General features: G+C 47.7%; 1 long non-coding RNA gene across 1 annotated transcript; it reads right to left on the reverse strand.

The window, feature by feature from the left end:
- Nucleotides 1-5,915: 5,915 nt before the first annotated feature.
- LOC119103613 (uncharacterized) lies at nt 5,916-7,610 on the reverse strand. Its single transcript, XR_005094787.1, has 2 exons — nt 7,543-7,610; nt 5,916-6,506 (listed from the first exon to the last, which is right to left on the reverse strand). It is a non-coding gene; the product is annotated as an uncharacterized LOC119103613 (long non-coding RNA).
- Nucleotides 7,611-8,507: the final 897 nt, after the last annotated feature.

The following is an 8,507-nucleotide window of genomic DNA, read 5'->3' on the forward strand; positions in this document are numbered from 1 at the left end:
ATGCATGCCGCCGGGTCGCAGCAATTCTTATTGTGTTCTCAGATTAAGCAGTTGACGTAATGGCCACAGCTATAGCTATACTACACTTACTTATAACCGACTTTGCTATACTTGTTCTATACACATATGGACTTATGTGGGTCCAACTCCCGCAATGTGACTCAAGACAGCAGCCTCCGATGACGTCACAGTTGACATAGTCCTAACTCTGTCAAAAGTACCAATAAATGTCCGTGAAGTTAGCGATTTACTCAGCGTTTTATTCAGCGACAACTTCCGATTTCTCTGAAAAAGGTCTGATGGTCAACTGTGACATGAGAACACCAAAAAATGCCCCCATTTTGTAATATTTTGTGACCTTTAAGGTCAATGGCTTTTAAGGTTTTTAATTAAAATCAAAGGATTTTAAACCCGACACTGCCAGAATATTCACCACAGAAAGAACTAACGTCCTTAAAAAGTCACGTACCTTTCAAGGTCAGTTTCTCAAAACCATTCTTCAAGGTCAAACGCGGGCTCAACGGACGAGGAACTCCATATCACCCAAAAATTACCGGCCGATTTAAACTTGCAAATATCAGAGTATTTAACTTGGATGTTTGCCCTGAGGGAATATTGCTATACTAGCCTGGAATGGTGACGTTGAGAGGTCAGGACTTTTCGGGGGACGCTAGTTCTTTCTGCGGTGAAGATTATGATATTTGCAAGTTGAAAATCAGCCGGCAATTTTTGAGTGATATCGAGGTCCCCGTCTTTGAGTCCGCGTTGAACCTTTAAGGGCTACCTTGAGAGGTCAGAGCTTTCTAACGGACGCTAGTCCTTTCTGTGGTGAATATTCTGACAATTGCAAGTTGAAAATCGGCTGGTAATTTTTGGGTGATATGGAATTGTACTTTGAGTCCGCGTTTGGCCTTGAGGGGTGACCCTGAGATGTCAGGACTTTTTGACAGACTTTTTGACTCTCACGCTTGTGAATATTTTGATGCCTATAGTTTTGAAATCGGCCGGTAATTCTTGGGTTATATCGAATTCACGGCCCTTTGACCCCGCGTTTGACCTTGAAAGATGACCTTGAAAGCTCAGGACTTTTTAACGGACGCTAGCTCTTTCTGTGCTGAATATTCTGATGTTTTTAGTTTGAACATCGGCCGGTAATTTTTGGATGATATCGAGTTCCCCGTCATTTGAGCCCGTGTCTGACGTTGAAGGGTGCCCTTGAGAAGTCAGGACTTTCTGACGGACGCCAGTTCTTTTAACACTACACTGAAGATTTGGAGTGCAGCATATTTGATTGCTCTACTAATCTACAAGCCCTACGAATCAAATGACGTGGACATGAGGCGAGCAAAACATTTAGACGAACCTTTCTCTAATCGTAATTATAGACTATTTACAGCATTTTGCCTTGGCCCTAAGCTGTGGAACGGCATTTTGGTTTCATATTTTTCAAGAATAACTGATATCCCTGTATCAAAAGCCATCGTTAAAAACATCATCCGCAAGCATTTCGTGAATACATATTAACGTAACCAACATATCTGAAGACATTGCAATCCTTCGCGCTGTACATATCCAACACACTTCACATTTAACCTCCTTCACGTTCCATAATCAATTTCTGATATAGTTAAAGTCATGCACATATACCCAAATTCACGGCGCTGGTTCCGGGAGTTCTCCCAGCAACAAGCTCTGCTTGCCTGGGTGGACTCCCTGGACATCCGGCTCAAAACCCAGCACGAAAATGATCAGGTAATTGCCCCCTCCGACTTGTGTGACTGTTTAGTCCTTACCAACACGGTGAATTGAGTGGTTGTACTTACTGGGCGGTTGTAGCGGGCTGTCATTAGCTGACTTTGGCTAATGACAACTTTAAGCCTTCTCATTTATGATTTTTTCCTACCTACTGCATGACACAATTCCTTCGGGTCTGCACCACCTTCTCGCCTGCTTTTTTGCGTTTGTTTCATCTTCCAAGCTGGGAGTGCCGCGACTTGATTTTATATTTTCTGGTTTTAACGTACGGTTTACTGCGTCGCTGGGATTGAGGGAGGGGCACTCCTGGTTACCTGTTCTTGGGTAACGGCATAAAAAAATTGCTTGCTGACTGTGGACCTCAGCTCTGACGGCAGAAAGAACCACGGTGTCGAGATCGGCTTCCAGCTCAAGTTTTGAGCGTGCACGGCGGCGGTAGCATCGCGGTGGTGTCTCTACCCTCTCTGACTTACCGCTGCCGATGACACCAATGGGTGAGCGCTCGCGTGCTTTTGTTTATGGAAGCATGCAGTTGAAAAAAGAAGGCTGTGGTATGCTCATTTTTGTATGGATGGCTGCCTCTTAGACGCAGCTACTCTCATTAGCGAGAATGTCCAACAATTGGCCATGGTTTTGTGTTGCATGCTGTAATTCCAGCCCTTCATGGCTCGCCATCCGTTTTGTTCATGGACGTTCTGGTTCTACGGTCGAATACACAATGGTTTGATCCACGTGTAGCAGTTTTAAATCACGTGTCAGTTTTAACGTGCCCCGGCCGAGCTCAACGCGCGGCGCCCGTCCGCGGTCAACGCTCAGCTCAGTCTGCCGCGATCGGCGGCAGAGGTCACCCGGTCATAACAGCGCCCTCGGGCGGTATATGGCGCACTCGTGCACAGTGTCGCCCGGCGATGCACTATGCAGCCAACGCCCGTTTGGTGTGGGTAACGGAGGTAATGGAAAGTTACCGCGAGTTACCACCTCCCAATGTCACCGCCCAATCAGGGATGAATGCCGTACTGCAGTACTGGCGTTGTGGAAGTGTTTTGCGAGATATGGCGCGCAAAAGCCGACGCATGTCATGACGTAAGGATTTGTTGGACAGTTGGGTAGCGCCCATTGGATGCATCTAGCTAGTTCTATGCAACCCAAATTAAAGAAAAACTTGTTGGCACGCCCAGTCCCCTTAACTCCCAAATCACAATGCGATAAATTGACGTCTTTGACGTCTGCTATGTCGAGGTCGTTACAATGTGGTTTCGTCGGTGAGTGGTGTACCCTACAGATAGGCTGGGAACAGTTCCTCAAGATCCCTTGGCACCTGAGATATGTTTTCTACCAATTCGGAAACAAAGAATTGTGCTTACGATTACGAGCAAGTATCAAACTTTGCGCATATGCCTGCAGTGAACAATAGGTCGTGAGGAAATCTGGAGTTAAGAATACTGGTACTTGGGCAGAATACCAGGCCAGCAGGACCGTGGTTGGGGCATGAAGAAGGGATAGAGTTCAATTGGCAGGCAATCAAATGTTTGCTCTAACCCACTTCTGCACTGTTAAACATGTTGGCAATCGTATGATTTTTCACCTCCTTGTAAATAGTGGTGTCACCCATCCACCCAAATGAAAAGCAATTTCAGGACCCCGTGTGGAAGCAGCATACCCAAATTCGTCGTCAAGGAGTTTTGTGAGTGTTTGAACTGTTCTCCATGCGTGCGTGGAATTACCTGGCTGGTCGTGTGCGGAGTTGGCTGTATTTGACCCTTCTCCTTCCGAAGTCACGGACGCCATCAGCGGTGGTACCACACCACCACAGTGCCTGCTAGCATTGCCTGGCGGGGGATAATCACAGTGTTAGTACCTGTAGCAGAGTCTAGATGGCGCAGAAGTGGTAACCAAGCGCCGCCAATCGCTGGTTATGCTGTGTGTTTTGGTTGGTCCGGGTCTCCGGAAATCGTCCCCCAACACAGCGTTTTGAGGAATCTTGGCAGCTGTTGGTGGAATTGGTACTTGCTGCTAGGTGCCTGAGTCCTCGGCGTTAATTGATTAGAAAAATGGAAGGAAGCGCAGTCGCGGTTCATCACTACGTGAAAGCAATTCGTCGTCATAGGCGCTTTCCGGCGCACTCAGCTGCCGAGGCTCCACGACATCGTCTGTCGCTCATCCTGACAGACAGGTAAGGTGCCACGGGGAATCAAATCCCGCACCTCTGGCCTGGCCATCTTAAATGTGTCCGTGAAGTTAGCGATTTTTTCAGCGATTTATTCAGCGACGAGCTCCGATTTCTCTGAAAAAAGTCTGAAGGTCAATTGTGACATGAAAATACCAAAAATGACGCTTATTTTTCACATCTTTTCGGTAATATCCAGTTCCCCGTCATTTGAGTCCGTGTTTGATCTTGAAGGATGATCTTGAGAGGTCAGGACTTTTTGACGGGCGTAAGTTTTTTCTGTGGTAGTGTTCTGATGTTTTAAGTTGAAGATCGGCCAGTAATTTTTGGGTGATATCGGGTTCTCCGTCATTTAAGTCCGTGTTTGGTCTTGAAGTTCTGACCTCCTTGAGAGGTCAGGACTTTTTAACGGACGTAAGTTTTTTTCTGGTGTGAATGTTCTGATCTTTTTAAGTTAGAAATCGGTGGGAAATTTTTGGGTGATGCAAATTTCCCGTCCTTTGAGTCCCCGTTCGATTTTGAAGGATGACCTTGAGAGTTCATGACTTTTCGACGGACGCGAGTTGTTTTTGGTGTGAATATTTTGATGCTTATAAGTTAAAATCAGCCGGTAATTTTGGGATGATACCTAGTTCCCCGTCCTTTGAGCCCGTGTTTGGCCTTGAAGGGTGACATTGAGAGGTCAGGACTTTTTGACGGACACTAGCTCTTGCGCTTGTGAATGCTTTGATGCCTGTAATTTTCACACCGGCAGGCAATTTTTGGGTGATATCGAGTTTCCCGTCCTTTGACCCAGCTTTTGACGTCGAAGGTCACATGATATTACAAAACAAGGGTAATTTTTATGTTCTCATGCCACAACTGACCTTAGACATTATTTTCAGAGAAATCGGAACACGCCGCTGAATAAATCGCAAAATAAATTGTTGACTTCACGGACATATCTTAAATGAGATGTTTCTCATTCGAAGATGCGGAAGCAAGCATCAGATATAATGCAATTGGCTAACTTACAACTATTGGTTTACGTTAAAGTGAAACAGACTTCGCCAGACAACACAGTTTCTCTCCGTGTAAATATGCTCCTCAATAGTCGATGTTTGAATAATTCCAGCATGTCTCTGAGTGCTGTCGGTCTAGGAAAGACCAACTGACCCATTGCAGGATGAGCTGCGGTGGCGGTTTACTCGATACAGTCCACTAACGCCCGGTTCATTCAGTTTGTTGTCTGTTTGTTACAGCATGATTGCCGACTTGTTTAACACCACACTTAAGATTTGGAGCACAGAAGATTTGATTGCTTACTAAGTGTTCTCCATTCCAAGTACCAGCATTTCCTAAGTCCAGACTTCCTCACCATCCGTTGTCAACTGCAGGCCATATGTTCATAGTGTGATAGTTACTCGTCATCGCTAGACAATTCGTTGTTTCTAAATTGGTGCAAAATACATCCCAGGTGCGAAATGGCCTTAAGGAATTTCTTCCAGCCTATCTGCAGGGTACACCATACACCGACAAAACCACATTGGCACGACCTCAGCGTAGCGGACGTCAAATACCCCAATTTATTACATTGTGGTTTGTGAGTAGAGCTAGCCAGATGCATCCAATGGGCTTTCCCCATATGTCCAACAAATCCTAAACTCGTGACATGTGTCGCATGTGACGCATCATCTTTGCCAAAACACTTCTACAACGCAAGTACCGCAGTACGGCATTCATCCCTGATTGGGCGGTGACATTGGGAGGTGGTAATTCGCGGTAGCTTTCCATTACCTCCGTTACCCACACCAAACAGGCGTTGACTGTATAGTGCATCGCCGGGTGACACTGTGCACGAGTGCGCCATGTACCGCCCGAGGGCGCTGTTGTGACCGGGTGACCTCTGCCGCTGACCGCGGCAGACTGAGCTGAGCGGTGACCGCGGACGGGCGCTGCGCGCTCCGTTCGGCCGGGGCACGTTAAAACAGACACGTGATTTAAAACTGCTATACGTGGATCAAACCATTGTGTATTTGACCGTAGAACCAGAACGTCCATGAACATAACGGATGGCGAGCCATGAAGGGCTGGAATTACAGCATGCAACACAAAACCATGGCCAATTGTTGGATATTCTCGCTAATGAGAGTAGCTGCGTCTAAGAGGCAGCCATCCATACAAAAATGAGCATACCACAGCCTTCTTTTCTCAACTGCATAGTTCCATAACCAGACTCATGGGAGTCGTCGCTTATTGGTGTCATCGACAGCGATAAGTCAGCGACGCTAGAGCCACCATCGCGATGCTACCGCCGCCGTGCACGCTCAAAACTTGAGCTGGAAGCCGATCCCGACACCGTGGTTCTTTCTGCCGTCAGAGCTGAGACCCACACCGAGGCCAGCGCGACCGTTGCGGCTTCTCCAGACCCGCACGCCGCCCGCCTTGGGACTCCAGCTACCGCCCAGGCCGAACCGGCTGCCGGCCGCCTGCTGCGCCGCCCTCGCCGCCGCCGCGCCATAGTCGTGGCGCCGACCGCCGGGGTTGGCACAAGCCAGGGCGACGACACTGAGCAGCACCAGCAGGAACAGACTGCGGAACATGGCTGTCGGACAGAAACAGTGGTCACAACCATGACTGCTCGCACAGACATGCAGAATGGCCATATGTCGGGGCAGAGGTGTCTGATGGAGATGAAGGCCGAATGTAGAGTACTGATGAGGGCCAGTTGATATAGGTGCACAGTACTGATGAGGGCCAGTTGATATAGGTGCACAGTACTGATGAGGGCCAGTTGATATAGGTGCACAGTACTGATGAGGGCCAGTTGATATAGGTGCACAGTACTGATGAGGGCCAGTTGATATAGGTGCACAGTACTGATGAGGGCCAGTTGATATAGGTGCACAGTACTGATGAGGGCCGGTTGATATAGGTGCACAGTACTGATGAGGGCCAGTTGATATAGGTGCACAGTACTGATGAGGGCCAGTTGATATAGGTGCACAGTACTGATGAGGGCCAGTTGATATAGGTGCACAGTAACTGATGAGGGCCGGTTGATATAGGTGCACAGTACTGATGAGGGCCAGTTGATATAGGTGCACAGTACTGATGAGGGCCGGTTGATATAGGTGCACAGTACTGATGAGGGCCAGTTGATATAGGTGCACAGTACTGATGAGGGCCAGTTGATATAGGTGCACGGAAACGTTGACCATAAAACAGCTCTCAACTAAAAACAAGTGAAAAATAAACGACAGCAGTTCTAGATTTTGGAAGTAAAATGCAACCACATGCAAAATGTGTTAGCACAAAATATGTGTACAGGGTTCGAAACAAGCCATCGTAAGCAAGCCAGCATTAATTGTCGTCACGAATGCAGTAGACGTAATATGTTTCAGATAGCTATAATATTTCCCCAAAATTGTTGCAGTGTGTAGGCTTTAACTGGCGTTCAATGTTTGTCTTTAGTAACACTAGTTTCAACTTAGACGGGCTACATAATAGTAGGGACAGAATGGTTGACCATTGGATTCATACACTTTGGCGCGTGATGCTCATAGACTAGCTTTTAGGGCGTACTTTAAGATGTTATTGAGAATCTGCTAGGATGGAGGTTAAGCGGAAACCAGACTGACCGAGGCGGTGAGGTGTGTGCGGACGGCTGTCAGCTGGGGTCGACGGCACGCCTGGGAGCGGAGCGCTGCTCGACGGCAGGAGCTGTGTGCTGACGTCGGCACAGCCCGGCTGCTTTATACCACGGCCCGCACAGACCTCGCCGTGGGAATTCCGCCACGCTGATGCTGTACAAGTCTCCACGGGTACAGCATGGGGTGCGCCGTATACCGGGAAATACGTCTGTCTGCTCTGGAATTTACGAATGAGTTGGCGATGGTACTGCGCGTAAGGCCTCAAATTTTAGTCTTCTTTGTCAGTGATCAACGTCTCGGTCAGAATTGGCTATTCCACCGTAAAACATTTACTAGTCAATTTCCAAAATGATGTAACGAAGTAGCACCGTCCATGTTCTTATCCACGCTACGCCAGAAGGTTGCAGGCGATAGCAGCAAAGGTGAACCAGTTGCTTCGCTTCGACAAGTGTTATAACATAACACAGCGTCATCAGCAGCTGGTAGGGTGCTTATCGCGCACTTCCGTGAAGCATATTATCAGACTAGTTATCAGGGTTGCTGAAGAAAGAAGTAACCAGAAGTAGAAGAGGGTCTCATATTAGTTATCAGGGTTGCTGAAGTACAAAGCCACGCTGAGCAAGCGAGCGCCTCTATATTCCGTGGAACAGCCCCAGGCTGGCCCAGGAAAAGTTCATCGCCCAGTAGCAGTCTCAGTCTCCGCGTACGCGTTACACCAACTGATGACTTCCATCATTTGACTGCGTCCCATTTCGCGCCACCTTAAAGGTGGCGCGAAACGTGAATCGTGAATAATAACGTGAATCAGTTATCAGCGGGACGCTGTAGTGAGAAAGGTATAATTTTGTCGTGCTGAATTTTCTTCCACTTATTTCCTAGCTGATTGCTAGACTTCTGTATAATTCAAGCTAACCTAATCAACCATTCCAAGCCCTCGGAATTTTCGGATGTGT

This window comes from Pollicipes pollicipes, unplaced genomic scaffold, assembly GCF_011947565.3.
Source record: "Pollicipes pollicipes isolate AB1234 unplaced genomic scaffold, Ppol_2.1 Scaffold_5724;HRSCAF=6776_pilon_pilon_pilon, whole genome shotgun sequence".
NCBI classification, from domain to species: domain Eukaryota; kingdom Metazoa; phylum Arthropoda; class Thecostraca; order Pollicipedomorpha; family Pollicipedidae; genus Pollicipes; species Pollicipes pollicipes.